At 42.5% G+C, this 15,839-nt stretch overlaps 1 protein-coding gene across 13 annotated transcripts in view; it reads right to left on the bottom strand.

Annotated features, from left to right (window-relative positions):
* Window positions 1–15,839, bottom strand: part of STARD13 (StAR related lipid transfer domain containing 13) — a 291,838-nt gene that overhangs the window by 69,626 nt on the left and 206,373 nt on the right. Inside the window, exon 1 of one of the 13 annotated variants that reach the window (XM_038174635.2) lies at window positions 6,647–6,919. The exons of 11 other annotated variants lie outside the window; for them this stretch is intronic. The gene's annotated coding sequence lies outside the window, so the exon portion shown is untranslated. Of the gene's footprint in view, window positions 1–6,646; window positions 6,920–15,839 lie in introns of those variants that run through there. One more of the 13 variants, XM_038174642.2, reaches the window with a different exon arrangement.

The following is a 15,839-nucleotide window of genomic DNA, read 5'->3' as shown; positions in this document are numbered from 1 at the left end:
AATTTATAAGATGATGCAGCTCAGAAACAAATTATATATATTCTATTAATCAATAAAATACAGTTGCCAAGGCAACACTGACATCAGAAAGTGAAATACAGAGGTCCGTCTTACATAAACACATACACAAACCAATATGTTATGTGAACTTTTGCAATCTAGCAGTGACTTCAAGGAAAAATATGTTTTTACAAAAGAACACATTTTCCCAGGCTTGATAGATTCTTGTGTAAGAGCTTTTATGAGATTTTAGACAAGTTGTATTTTGTTCGGTAGCCTTTGTTCTTGTTCTTTTCTTACTGGAAACAAGGAAATGTTGGGAAAAATTGCTTTCAATGAAAATTAATTCTCTCTATTAAAGTGACTTAAAACAGTGAAAATTGGAAGGGGGAACTCTACCAAAGCATTAGAATAGCAGTCCTGAGCACAGTTAATACAAAAATACTAGAATTTGTAGATCCTACGTGTATTTTATTATGCAGAACTCAAAGGACAAATTCTTAGTATCAAGACTGTAAATAAGAGGGTATTTATTTACACAGTGCTTATAATTCTTATTCAGCCTGTTTAACCTGAAGGCTCAATTCTGCTGCCTTATTCGGCAACTATTATAATCCCACTGAATCACAGAGAGAGATGATATGGAGGCTGACAACAGGTGATGCCATCCAGCCCCTTCTAATCTCTGATTTCTATTTTATGTGAACTGTTCAGGAAATTATTTAAAACCTCCCTCTCAGAGCCTCTCAGTACAAATGGTACAAATGCAGATTTCTGGTACAGGCTGCTTCTTTAACTGTAGCTAAATAAAGCCCAGGTTTCTCGGCAAGGTTTGCAACTCTTTGTCCCTTTTTGCAAAAACCATTGACAATACCCATTACTCTTAGGATATGACCTTGTGGCTCCCTAAACCACTGCTCATGTTTCACCCATCTGTGTACGCAGCCACCTGGAGCTGGCAGATATTTTCCTCACTTGGATGCCACTACAACCGGGGCTGAGGAATTAAGACAAAGATAGAGCTGTCTACTGAACTCAGTCTGGAAGCTCAGGTGGGCAATATATATGCAATAAATAATGTAAGTCAGGAGGGCATTTGACTGCTGCCTTAAAGGTCTGCTGGAATGCTCATTATCAGCACTGAGCTTTCAAGACTCCATTTTCTGAATGATAATTTTCAAACAGATTTTTAAATGAACTAGTTTGGCTTGTTCAGCATCTAAGTTCAATGAAAAACTCCAGTAGAGATATCCCAGTGAGATCTGGGTCAGGCTCCTAATTTTCAGTTTAGTTGAAAAGTGAAGATAACTCATTATGCAGTTGCCTGAAATGCTCTTCTAACGACAAACTTGTGGTGTTTTTACAAAGAACTGAGAATATGGGATGGTATTTTCAGGTATGTATAAGCAATTACAGTCCAAACAAAACAGTGTCTTCATTCCTCATTGAGTTAAGTGATGAAAAGACTGACTATTATGTGTGATTACCTCTTCTATTAATTTGGATGTATAAATTAGACATGTTTCTACAGGCCTACAGAGATTTAATGTGCTAAGCACTAAATATGAACGTACATCTATATTGTGAATTCGGTGCCTCAGAAGCACAAGAGAGGTACACATTGTTGTGCTTGTATATAGTGCATTTGCTCCTGGTCATCTATGCATACTCCTAAAAACCAAATCAGGATGACAGAGCTGCCGAAATAAGTCATTAGCCACTGGTGTCTCCAAAAGTCTCCCCAAAACCAAGCCAGGTGGGACAATGTTGTGATTTTTTCAACTGTACATCAGCGCCCATGGCTGGCAAAAGACTGCAACTCACAATTTTCATCCAAATGCAAAGCCTGTATAACAAGTGCTAAAGCATATAGCACTCCTATTTCCTCCAGAGTCACCCTGGTCTGGAAGGGCCATGTCTGTCCGAGCAGTACGTTCAGCCCTTGCTCCTCCCAGCACTGCTCTCTGAAGATGTTCCGGCCTCCAGTCCCTGCCGCAGGACCACGGGTTCCCACTCACCTTCTGCCCAAATTGTTGGCTGCCTGGGCAGATTTCAAGGACTGAGACAGCCCTAGCCATTGATTTCACATGGCCTTCAATTTCATTTGCGATTAAGTACCTTAATTCCAGCTTTTAATGACAGCTGCTGCTATTTTTACCTTTAAGAGGAGGACCATCCCCACAGAAGTCCCCTCAGTCAGTCCTTTCCTTTTGTGCACAATGCCCACAGATTCAGTAGAAGCTTTCACGTGACACGTGTGATTATGTATTACTGAGCCTACTTGTCTCAAAAGCATCAATAAATCAACAGAACAGAGGTAATTAAGGAACAAAACAATGCTAAGGGTTCGATTTAAACACACAAACCCCAGAATGTTTTAAGATGGGATGAGCCCATCCCTCTCTGCCCCTCTGTGCAAAAATGTTCTTCAAGCAGAGAGTGATCTGAGCTCGTCTGGATGCGTTTGGGGGATGGAAACTGAGTTTAATGTAGCTCCCCTGGCTTTCATCTGATTAAATCAGAATCCTATTATTATTTTAACTTTACAATCACTTAATTAAAGTAATGTCCTAGCCAAAAAAAATTGTCTGGGTGGCCTGACTATTATGCCGACATGGTTTTTATGAGGTGACCTTTCTGCTGAGTTCAAGAAACCATGCTCGATCACTAGGTTTGGGTGGGAGTCTTGCTTGCGAGGATTATGAGTACATTACAAGCAAATCCTACGTGATTTATGCATAATTTTTCACCGAAGGTACAAAACAAGTAGCCATCAACTTAATGCCACTTAAAGCTGAAGGTTTTAAAGGGTCACATAAAGTCATCCTTTTTATGGGACAGCAAAAAAATTATGATTCTAGGTTAGGGTTATAAATGAACAAGTAAATCATTTATGCATCGCATTCAGCTGGCCTCCACTCCAACCCCATTTAGCACATAGCAGCTTTGCTGTTGCTGTGTGTCCTGCAAAGATGTTCAACGAGGTATTTTGTCATGTTTCACAGCCTACAGCTCCCTTTTATTTCCAGCTGATCTTCTGTTTTTAACAGTATCTTGGCTTCGTCTGATAAGAAAACAAGAGGCAGCTGTAGTTCTACCACCTGGCCTATGCTTGTCATATACTATATTGCAATGCAAAAGAGGACACAGTTTATCAAAAATGGGGTAACATGTAGAGTCTATAAAAATACGTTCCGAGATATTTCTTCTGGAAGTAGTCCACTGAGGAAGGCACGTTTGCAGTGACCACATGAGGGGTTTTTTAGGAAAGCAAGAGACTTAGAAAGCTGACTAATTGACATATAGGGACTGCAGGGGCAGCAGCAGAAGTGGCTGAGACCCAAGCACAGGTTGTGACTTACAGCCCTACAAACCCTTGCAGAACAAAAAGGCACAAGGGCTGGCCGTCCCAAACCTGCTCCGAATTACTTGGAGAATACAGTCCCAGTGGATGAAAAAACAAGTTTGCTCAGGCTTAGACCCCTTTCTTTCCCATCTGCCAAACGCGAGATGAAAGTGAGACACGAGTACATGTCAGATGCAGCTTCCCTAGAACACAAAACAATCTGATAAAGTGGAGCGTTCCAGTTAATGAGCTCAGGGAGAGAAGGAATATTTAAGAGGGTTTTAATAACAACATACCACATGCTTACATCGGATCTGTTTCCCAGCACTACCTCATGAAGCGACCTCTCAGTGAAGAAGGTGGTCCCCATGAAGGACCCCATAATAATGGCATATCTGAAGAAGTCACAGGAGCACTAGATTTGCTCTGTCCCACACAGCATCTCAGTGGCATACAGAAAGGAAAAGAACTGGTAGCTTCACCTGAACCCTGTGGTATCAACCGCTCAACAACTGCCCCTGATTAAGGTATGCCAAAACCAGGAAGGACTCAAACTTATTTAATTGAGACAAAAAAATGGGTAGCACTCTGAGAGGCTCCTAATGAGAAGATGTTCTGCAAGAGGAAACCAAATTAGCAAAGTTGGCAGGGTCAGGATTAATCTAATTTCCTGTAAACTTGCAAATCAGAGGTCAACACACGAGCAATGAAGAGATGAGCATATCCTCTGAGATAAGCATATCTTCCACAATCAGACACAGAAAATAAGCACACGTCAAGACCAGTGAAACCAGAGTAACTCAACGGGCTGAAAAATGTTGCAGGACAACTGCACAGGACACTGTTCAGGTGGGAGGTGATGCTGGGTTTATTGCGGGGATGCTGTTTATGCAAAGCCCTTAATGGTTCTCGTTGATCCGATACAAATATTTGATAAATATGTGAAGCTTCCTTGGCTGCTGGAGTGAAATAGGAAATTTTTCTTTCTTTCTTTCCCACTCCGTCAGTGAAAAATGTCTTGATTGTACCAAGTGGTATGTATGGGAAACTGGATGTGATGGGATGGACACGGTACATTTCCCTTTCTCCAACTGTGCTGTGTGACCCTGTGTTGGATGTGGCATTGAAGCCATGAGTAGAAGGCCCTGTGAAGAGATTGCTGGGTGTGATCTGAAGTAATATTGCCAATTGAAGAATCCATTTTCTCCCCATTTTTGTAAAGCCTCAAACCCAGTAGCAGCGCATTGACCAGCAATTGTCAACCTCTCGTTCTTGTTTCATATGAAAATGTTGGCACCGATCCCCTGCAGCATGAAAGGAAATCACTGCAGATATGCCTGGCATATAACAGGCACAGTGACTGTCATGCCACAATGTGAGATTAATTCGTTTGAAGGCAAACACCTTGGCAGGCAGGCAGGCAGAGCACACCAAAAAAATCAGTAGGGTAGAGGGAAGACAACGGTACAGCATACCCCAGTTTTGTTCCTTATTAAACAACAAACCAACCAACCAAACACAGAAACAGTGGCTATTTTAGCAGCAAACGTCAGAAGAAAGCTGTAGCATCATCCTAGCGTACAGAAGTCACGTGCCAAAGTGGGATGAGCTATTTCAGCAAGCCCTGCGCACTGAGAACAGATTTCTCCCCACTGACAGGAAATCTCAGTTTTTGTCACAAATTCCTTCCTCCCTCTTCAGTAACAATGCCCCCTGTCAGCCAGGCTTCTGACAGCCTATGGAGACCTGTATCAATTTCTGCCCGTTCCCCTTTCGCAAATAATTTCCAAGATTTCCCCGACGCTGCCAGGAAGAGAGCAGTGCCAGCGGAGGGGGCGGTAAGCAGAGCCTGCGACTTTCAGCTCACCGAGACCTGGAAACAAGGAGCAAAAACCTAACTGTGCAGTAGGAAAAGCAGCAGCACGATGTATTGGGCTGTCCACGATGGTCCGGTCTCCTTTAAAGGTGCCAACAACCCTAACCAGAACAGGATGTCAGGATAATGTAAAGAATCCACTTTTTTTTTTTTTTCCTCTTTTCTTTTTTCCTCCAGTTGTCCCCACCATCAGTCACCATGCCCCCTCCCCCTAAGTAAATGAAATCAATCAGCAGGGATTTCTGTAAAATACATAAAGCAGTCATCTTCCAGACTCTACCAGAAGATAAACGGTTCCAGACATTGGACCGCAGCCATTTTCCCACACATGCTACAGTGTTTTGTCATCCATATTGGGCCATAATAGTGAGCGGGCTTTTTTTTTTTTTTCCTTTTTTTTTTTTTTTTTTTTAACAGTCAACAGCCAATGCTTCTGCTTCTAGCACGGAGCAACTAGCACAGGGAAAGCACTGCCACAGGAGTCATTTTTCTGTGCAATCTGCAGTAGGGCTGCCTCAGTGCTAATAACACAGCCTGGGGTCTCGTACGGGACGTTCACACTTATCTGCTATAGCTCATAGCATCTTATCACTGCCACGTGGAGCCTCACAAACCTTCTGGGATTAAAGCATATCACCCCCAATGCAAGCCACTGAACTGAAAGGAGTACGAAACCTTATCGGGGAACTTGCTAACAAGAAATAATAGGATTGCTTACAATCTCTCGTGCTGCCTTAGTGCTCGTTTCAGTGAAGGATAATACAGATACATGACAAAAGATGCATCACAACGTGAGTTCACTGCTCATTTCTAAGTATTATAAAGCGAGTCCTTAATAAGCAGCTAACACAAAATGCACTTTGGAAAGAACCATGGGGCTTTTTCATTATTAAGAAATGTGCAACCAAATTCTATCCTTAATTAAATCAGGAGTAATTTTATTAACTGCAGTAGACTTAAACCTGACTTACATCAGTGTAAGCGAGGGTAGAATTTAGCCCCGGGGTGTTTATACACTGCAGTTCCAGTTAGTTTAGATCTATTTGGGTGGGAACTCCTTTCCCCTTTCCAGAAAAAATATTCTTGCCTACCCTTTTTCACCTCACAACTGGGGCCAAAGCAGTCTTTTCTCCTAAGATATTTTTCAGAAAGGTTACGAACAAAATCTCATCCTCAGCAGGAGATGACCTTATTAAATAAAACCAGCCTCTCGAGTGATGGACACAGTAGTTTTAAAGTTTGTTTACAAGTTTTTAAACAAGCCACCTCAAACATACAAGCTTATTTACATCTTAAAAATAAATTAAAAACTTTAAGTAAAAGCTATTTTATAAAGGAGACACTTCTGTTTTCAAAGCTGAAAAGCCCTTCCAAACAGTGCTAGCTGCTGTATCAAACATCAGTGCTACAGTATAGAAACTTACTGTCAACAGATAGATATCCTTAGGCTTCACTGTACCTTTGAACCAAAATCACTTTCTTCTGTACTTCATTTTCTGGTTTCCCGCAATCTGATTCTCAGTTTCTGACAGATGGCTCCTCTGTCACTGAGCGCTGCTTCCGCCTCCTTATCTGCCAGCTAATACTTCCACGATGCTTGGTTGTTGTCTGTGGAGCTGTGCTCTACATCATTTCTACTCTGATCAATGCTCTGCTTGGTTTTAGGTTGGTTTCTAGTCCCGCCTCCTGCTCTTGAAGAAACGAAAACTCACAGCTGGATTTTCTATAAATCATCCCTTTTAGCAGTGGCTGAGCAAGTATGGCAAATACTACCGCTAAGACCTGCTGCTGTATTTGAAACTTCAAAAACAATTCCTCATCTTAACGATGCACACATGAAAGTTAATCGTGTACTAAAATCACTAATACTGAAAAATAGTGGCCAGATAATTGTGACCTTCAGGGCTTAGAGGCTGATTAATGTAATACAAAACTCCTCTCTGTTCCAGAGGGGGAATATAGTAAAACATCGTGCCTCACTGAACTGCTTTATATAATGTTTTGCTTTGAACAGGAGCTTGTCATTCTTACAAAGACAAATTTACATCTACAATACAGAGCTTTTTGACAGACTAACCCAGAATACATACTGTTTAGGCTAGCAGCCCTTGGCTTGAAAGAGCCTTTACCACCACACCAGCTCTTTTGAAGTGTGGGCAGGAAATACTTTTATTTTTCTGCGCAGCACTGAATGCTGTATACAGCACTGAACTCATTATCATGTTTAACAAAGCGTAGAGTATAAAAGCAAGGTGGTACCATAAAAATAGCACTGCGAACTTTGTTCCCATGAGCCGAGCAAAACAAAGCTGAGTTTCTGTAAACTGTAAATTGTTTTAATCCTCCACCCTCCAGATCTTCTTAAGAAACTGTGCTATGGAAATTAAAAATTACGGGGCAGAGCTGGATGCAGTTTGAATGGGCTGCAAAACCCAGGGGTTCTCAGCTTTTTTCTAGAGTGAGAGCTGCACCATTGCTGAGTGTCTGAAGAGCTCTTTGCGCTCCGATTGATGATGAAAAGTCTCCTCTTCCCCTAACTGATCGTGTCCCTGTGGCACACAGGCTCCTGACCACTGCCCTGGCTAGATCAGCTGGAGATTGCTGTCACAGGCTCCATCTAGGAGTCTTTTAGACTCATCTCTGCTGGCAGCTTAGGGAAGAGTGCAGAAGAGCATGTGCCAGGAGGGGCTTTTCCCCCGGTGTGCCTCTGCTTCCAGCAATCAGGGATCTGGGGACTTCCCCAGCCAGATGCTGGAGCTGGACTACAGCACTCAGTACCTGCAGCAGACCCATCTTCTGTGAACGAATCCTGTCCCTTTCTGAAGGCAATTACGCCCATTCATAGCGCGTTCTAAAAATATAGTGGAAAAGCACACACACAAAAAAAGCACTTCTGCCTTACACCTACTCTCTAACCATTTCATTACATGCCCCACAGTTCTTACAAGTTCAGTTTTTCCACATGACAGATGACTTCACACGCTTCTGTCAGATCCCATTTAATCCTCTTTTTTCCATGCTGAACAATCTCATCTACTTGGTGCCCATGCTGATCAGCCTTGCCGCCCATCCCTGTGTGTACCACTGCTCCCAGTAAGAGATGCAGACAGTCCTTTAGTTCCCATGGTGGAAGTTGACACTACAGGATCCGAGTTCAAACCTCACTCCCAGCCTGTGACTGCAATTTGTGGAAATGGGAGAATGCTTTCAGTTTCATTGATTACAATTTTGCAGACAGCAACTGAGGATAGTTGGTTGTAATCTTGTGATCTGACAGCTCTCCACAACCACCACACAAGAATTTAAGAAGAACCAAGCCAGACAGATTTCCAAATGCTTACTAGCCAGGGAGCCTAAAAGAAAGCTGTACACATTGAGTAGCCAGGCATGCTGTTAGCTGAGGGCAGCAGCGCTCTGATGCAGCTACTACTCTCTTAATCGGCAGCCATATGACACAGGTCCTGGGCCCTCATCCAAGCAGCTGTGACTCAGATTTGAAGTGCTGCAATGACAGTGGATGCACTGGTTGATCGATGCCAGGAGCTTGGTGATGGAGAGTGAAATGAGCAGGAGAGAAGTACCATCCCCGCTCCCGATCCAAATATGTAAGGGGGAATAAAATTAATCTTGCTTTGCAGGTGCTGCTGTACATTCGATACTTATCAGCTGTCAAAACACACATGGCTGATTAAAATTACTTGTTTGACCTTTAAAATGTACTTGAAAATCCATAAATGAGACCAATCATTTGTACATACCCATTTGAATAACAGAATTTTGAATCTCTAGCAAAGGTTGCAAGAGGAGATTAAAGGCTCCATACCACAGTGTGACATGCATTATATGATGCATGGGGCTCTTCCAAGGGCTTTTACTGAGCATTGTGCCTACTGCCTGGAGTAATGCTTATGGCACACAGCACAAGAGTTGCTCTCCCTCTGCCATGAGACTGTTGAGCATCACCTGAATAACACGAAAAAGCATGCGGCATGTGAAAATGAATATATTTGCTCTCCTAATTTACATCACCTTCTATGTTCTTTGGTTTCTGACCAAAGTGCACCGAGCTCCTTAGGGATGAACTGGAAGATGTGCTTCCACCACTAATGAGTGTTCCGTTCACAGACTGAAACTACAGTAAATAGGGGAGAAAGAAAACAACACCCAAAACCCAACTAACAAAAAACAAACAAAACAAAACAAACAAACAAACAAAAACAAACAAACAAACAAACAAACAAAAAAACACAGCAAAACATGGTAGTACAGATGCTTGTTTACACAGACTATTTCCCTCTTCACATCTCCTGTTGGGCCATCCTATTTGCTGACCGTGAGCACAGCCCTACAATAGCCTGGTATGGCTGAATATGGGATGGCTGTGGAATGAGTTCAGGTTCCTGGGAGGCACATCATCTGCACTGCTTATCTGCAAGCTATTTGCAGTCTCTCTCTCTGCTTTGGACCATTCCAGCTAACTTTCTCTTAAGCAGTGCAGACATGAGTCAGCCTATGTCCCCTGGTCATGGGGACCCTTCTTGGTTTAGTAGTAGAGATGTCATCCCAAGAGTGAAGGGCAGTAGGACAGGTCCTCCTGCCACTGCTGTGCACAATGCAGTCCTCACTTCCCTCTCACCTTGAACTAGTCATGAGATCTGCTGAGAGCTCATAGCAAATGAGAGAGTTTCCTAAACTGTGGCCTTACAGGTCAGGTACAAGATACCACGTGTTACTAATTAGTCTTATTATCATTTATAAAGAGCTTATAAGATGTCATACAAAGAGAAAGAATTGGAAACCTACTGATTTATTCATTTGGTAGCATGACCCCTTGGGCAGAAGTCTGACAGGGAAGAAAGCTCTGTTGGTGAAGAGCTTACTGTGCCTTACAGATTTGGACCTGATTAACTGCTAGCACTTGGGGAATCACCAGAAGAAACATGAACCTACTTTTTGTTGTGTAGACTTCTATTAGAGAAAGACCTTTCACTTTTATGTGAGGAGCTCCTTTGTAAGGAGCTAGAACTCCATCCAAGGACCTTCAGTGCTCACAGCCCCTGTGAATAATGTACTGCAGAGAGAGCAACTGCAGAGCTCCACATGCTCTGGTGAAAGTCTGCCCTGCCTTGTCCTTAAAAAGCTGAATCATAAAATCACAGGGTACTGGGGTAATTCAGGTCGGAAAAGGACCCTAGGAGATCTCAAGTTCAACCCCTTTGGTCTTCTGGCCCTGCTGAAGTTCACAAATTGTCTCAGATCCCCACAGCTGCACTGGGGGGAAGGAGGAGGAATAAGTTATTTGGCATTTTCCCCCCAGGCAACTTGTAAATAGAAAAGCTGTGCCTTCCCAGTGCAACTAGGGTGGTTATGGCTGCTTGTCCCTTGATTCTTTTTGGAAGCTGAATAAATTTAATCTATTGAATGTTCTGCCATGAGGCTGCCATGCCGAAAGGTTTTAATACTTTAAAGGCACTCTGACTGCACAGTGTATTTGCTTATAATGTGGTAAGAGAATTATGAGCCTCTTTGAGAAGAAACAAGAGGTATGAGGACACTGTTGGAAGGATGACCAAGCCCAGCCTGCTAGGACAAGAGCACTCGCATTGTGCCAGCACGCCTGGATCCTGACAGACATCTCCTCCCTGCCTTGCTCCTCTGGTGGTCGAGCAATCCATTTCCAGCCGAGAAGTCCTCAAGGCTGGGCTACACACCTCATTCTCCTGCCAGAGCTGTCCTTCAGCTCAAAGGCTTGTGTCCATGGGACACATGTGGCAGATGGGGCCTCACGGCACTGCGCACTTCCAGCAGCAGGGCGGCCTTGCTAGGCCACGTTTCATGAGCAACTTGCCGCTCTCCTCTAATCTCCAAACACACGCTAGCCTTTGTTCTCCTCCCTCACTCCCAACTGCCAGCCTCCCAGATTACAGCAGGTATTTCCTGCTGCTGTCCCATAATCACGCCGCCATGCAGCTGATAACCACCCTGCGGCCGCCAACCGGGCCGCCCTCACAGACAGGAACACACCATCAGTGCCCCTCTCTGCCCCACCGTCTGCCGGTTCCCTTTGATCCCCCTTTTTTATTATTGCACCTCCTGAGCTAAGCCTGGATGATGCTGGAGGAAAACTCGACGCAAAGGTTTTATTTTGTGCCACAAGGGTGAGGTAGCGCTTGTTTGGAGGCTGCAGCTTCCAGCGGTGCAGGACGCCTCTCCTTTCTGCACCAGGCTTAATCCCAGCATCAGGGAATGTCATCTCCTGCCTCTGGCTCTTGCAAAACGTCTAAGATCTAAAACAGATCTCTGAACTCCCGGACTCAGGAATATTTTTATATGCAACATTAAAAATACTCATTACAGAATCACAGAATATGTCGGTTATTATATTTGAAACTCTGCATCAAAATAGATATTTCAAGGCACATTCAGAATTTGATAACTTCCCATTTAAAGCAGAAAATTGCAATAGTATGTTGGGTGTGGATTTTTGTCCTGGGCAGTTTTCATGCACTAAATGCTCTTACCTAAGATTGCCATTTTCCCAAAGGGCTCCTGAACGGCTTATCATTCACTTATGATTGCAGTGGTTATGCAAAACAGGACAGTTTTACTATATGCACCTGAAGAGAAAGCCATATGTTTTTGCATTCTTATACGAAATACATTCTTTGAAGGATCAAACTATCTATTACCTAACTAATTTTTCATGCAAACTTATCTAATTTATATGTTGTACTCATGTAGCTTTTCAGAGTCCTTCTCCTAGTGGAAAATCTCTGCAGTTTGCATGGCATATCTCTGTGTCACGTGTTCCCTTTACTAGCCAATATAAATGTTTTTCAACTTGAAACTCTACAGCTTGAGTCTCACTTATGGAAGTCCAGCAGCATCCCTCTGCTTTACTCATCACGCGACCAGATGACTGCTAATCAACCCGCACGCCTCGCTGCAATTCAGCAGCTCCCAGAGCTGAGTCGAAAGTAGCTCACTTTGGGTCGAGTTGGGTGATAAATCCACCCTGATCACCAACTGGCTGTTAAAAACACACTCCAGCAAGCTCTGTGCCCTGACATTTCCCTTCCCAAGGACCATTGATGGTGTCCTTGGTTCAGCAGCATCTCCTTTTTACCCTGATCCTGCAGCCTGGGATGTCGCAGAGATGCCATCACCTCTGCACCCCGTGACTCTTGCACCCTCTGCCTTGTACCATGCCCTGGTGTCTGCTCCTGCTAACGCGACCCCATGGGACAACGCATCTCTGATAAAGCCCAGGGGCCTCAAAATTTCACTTGCTACACTTAAACGGCATGAGCCCACTTTAACATGAGGTTCACATTGAGCACAGCAGAGGCACAGCATTTCATTAGTTCATTCAAATGTTTCAAAGAGCTCAGAAATAAAAATTCTTGGAATTGCTGCATGAGTCAAACTTTTAAAAAAAGTTTATATTAAATTGTGAATCACTGGTTTGCTTCAGGGGAGGAAAAAAATCTTGTTTTCAGCAAAAAGTTAATTGGGTGTCCTGAAAATAAGTAATTAAAAACACCACTAACAGACAATAATCATCTGGAGTGCTAATTTCCTTCTGTACATAAAAGGCTTGAAAAGGACACAGTAAGAGAGAAAAGTTCAGCATCAGCATTTGTTTCAAGACCCAATACGCTCTGGGGCTGGCTCAGGATCCCTCCTGCAGGGAAACAAGAGCTAAAAAAGTTATTTCTGTTGTTGCAAAGAAAAGTTGGATTTCTGAAGTCAAGCACAGCTTAAAATGACCTGAGTCACAAATAAACTACCACCTGAAATGTCATCCCGAGAGACATCATCGCCATCCCTATCATCCCCCAAATGTGTCAGAAGTGCCGTCACCATGGGCAGAAAATGGAGCAGCTATTTGTAGGGTTGTAGCAGTGCTGTGCAACAATAAAAGACTGGAAGCAAAGAATATGGTTTCCAAATGAAACAGCAGGAGTAATTTCTGCCGACAGGATGTAATTACTGCTCTTGTAAAAGAACCGTGGAACACTTAATGGTTTCAAGCACTAATACCTATGGAAACAGAGCGTTCCCTAAATACCCAGCCAAGAGCTAGCTTACAGTTGACTTGGAGAGCAGTAAATCATCAAGAACACATCCTGTACTGCCTCATTCCAAACACTGCTCCAGCTTGAATGCTTAAGTCTCTGAAATCAGGTATGATCGCTGCCCAGAGTGAAATTTCTTCTGTATCTCACAGGAGCTGTCATTAACATACTGGCTGTGCCGTAGCCCTAAGTATAGACTTTCCTCCATCATATCTCAATGCCAGATCTGTGACTATTTCAAGTAATTTATCCGACAAGACTACTGTATTCCCCAACAGTCTGTTTATGAGCACCCAGGATCCGAGACTGCATAAAATATGTCAAGGTAAATGCAGTAGGATATATGGCATCTCAAGCTTTACATGCTTCTGATATTAATTTTCTTAAGGTCTGACCAAAATATATTTCCAGAGCAGAAACAAGAAGCACCATCAAAATGCAGCAATGCTTTAATTATGGCTAGAATGTTTCCAACATCTGAAAGCCTCTTTGTAGAAAGAGCATTGAGTGAAGTATGCCAGGCTTTAAAAACCCTACGGCAATTCAATTCTTGCATTTATATGCAAAAATTCATAACCATACTTATGAAAACAGACAAGCAGAACTCTCCACAAAGCAGCTTTCCTGTTACAAGTTTCGTACTAGTTATACCAGTGCATTCTTCAGCTTTGAAGAAAACAATTGTCCCAGAACCTCCTCTTTCACTTCCACCCAAAAGACAAAGTTTCCGCATCACAGCCATCTTCCTAAGACCTCCAGCCTTTCCCCAAAAAAACAACTCTGAACAAGACTACAAGGCTTACCTCACCTCCTGCAGAATATCTGGCACTATCCAGAGATTTTAAGGTGGAATTTGTTGAAATTCAGAACAGCATTACTTATCACAGATAAAGATTGTATCTAAGCAACAGGGAAAGACAAAGTTTTTCTGCACAGTCCTACCTTAATCCTCACAAACATCAGCAGAAAAAAAAAAAAATGCTTACATGACAACAATTCATTTGAGCAACTGCTTTGGAGCTTAACAGGCTGTAATCAACACATCAAAGGCTTATTTTGAACAAGCACTTATGAAAATGGACATGAATTCTCAATGCTAGCCGTGCCAATGAATTTGTGATTCTCCCATACTCACACTGATTGAAGAGAGAGCAAAGAAATCTGGTTTGTGATTATTTCACAGCATAATGTTTCTTTTCAGAAACGTGCAAATGCTTATTGAGCAAAATGCAGCATGCATGAGGTATGCTGTCTGTCTCCTGTACACTGTCTCCCTGACCTTTCAGAAACTCAAAGATCTGAAGTTTGCTTTTTTGTAAATTATGCTATTGACAAATTTGTGTTCTTTCATCACAGGCATGAGCGCACACACGTGCACAAAAAGCTCTGCTAATCATATTTCTATCAGCACGGTCCTCCAGATCTTTCAGCATGCTTTACAGGGGAAAAAGACAAATCAAAGAAAAACAAAATCTGGCAGAACATTAGGCAGCTTTGGGCAAAGAAAATGATGGATTCTCCTGAAGTTGCTTCCTGCAAAGCAAGACTTGCTTGAAGAATCTTGCTTTTGCATATTACTGCTGGGAAGCTACTGGGACATGTGACACTGAAAGCTGATGAAGCCAAGACAGACACTACTTAGTTTTAGAAAGGAAAAGCTAGGAGACAACCCAACAAAAAGAAGGGATTTTTCTGAAGAGTCAGAGACAATGAGATTTGATTTCATTCACCTTATTCTACTAGCTCCTAAAATGGTCCCAACTAGACATATTTTTTGTGTACTAAAAGCCTATGATGCCAGATGAGGCCTTGTCCTCCTCTCTTGGAAAAGGCAACAAAGACTTCTTAGCACAAAAAGACCACACTGCGGTTTTGTTTTCAAACATCACTTCTAGGAAAAAGGGCAGAAAAAAACCTCCACAAGATATTCTGCACCCAATGAATGGTTGGTTGACTGTGAGTCATTTTCAATCTTGGCATTTGTAGCATGAACTCAGAAAAGTCATTACCAGTAATTTTGTCATTTCAAGTGTTTACAACACATGAGAAATAAGCCTTTAAAATAAAAAGTCAGAACCAAACCATTTCAGGGACACTTAGAGATGACCTTACTATAACTTCAACCTAAAACCATTGTACACTGTTTAAAGAATATTTTCAGATGCTCTCAGTAAAATAAGGCTTCCAAAATCTGACTCGAAAAAGAGCTCTTCAAAGGAAAATGAAATGCTGCAAGAAGTGATACAGATGCTGAAGGAGTCACTAGACTTCACTCTTACTCACTTGAAGGACTGCCTGTTCTGTTGGATTAACCCAAAGTGAGCCTGCAGTTGTTGTTGTTTTTATTGTTTTTGTTTGTTTGTTTTCCCCTTTCTTCTTTACTACAGCCAAGCAAAAACAAGGAGAAGAAAAGGAAAGGTATCATGTGTAAAACCATTTTTCAGGAAAGTTTTTCTTCATTTTAAGAAACTTAAAGGATTTATCCCATACAGCACCACAGTCAAAAGAATATTCATACTGGGGTTCTTATTAACATATG

Source organism: Anas platyrhynchos, chromosome 1 (assembly GCF_047663525.1).
Source record: "Anas platyrhynchos isolate ZD024472 breed Pekin duck chromosome 1, IASCAAS_PekinDuck_T2T, whole genome shotgun sequence".
NCBI classification, from domain to species: domain Eukaryota; kingdom Metazoa; phylum Chordata; class Aves; order Anseriformes; family Anatidae; genus Anas; species Anas platyrhynchos.
The sequence above is the reverse complement of the archived record's forward strand: the minus strand, read 5'-3'. Positions and strand labels throughout refer to the sequence as shown.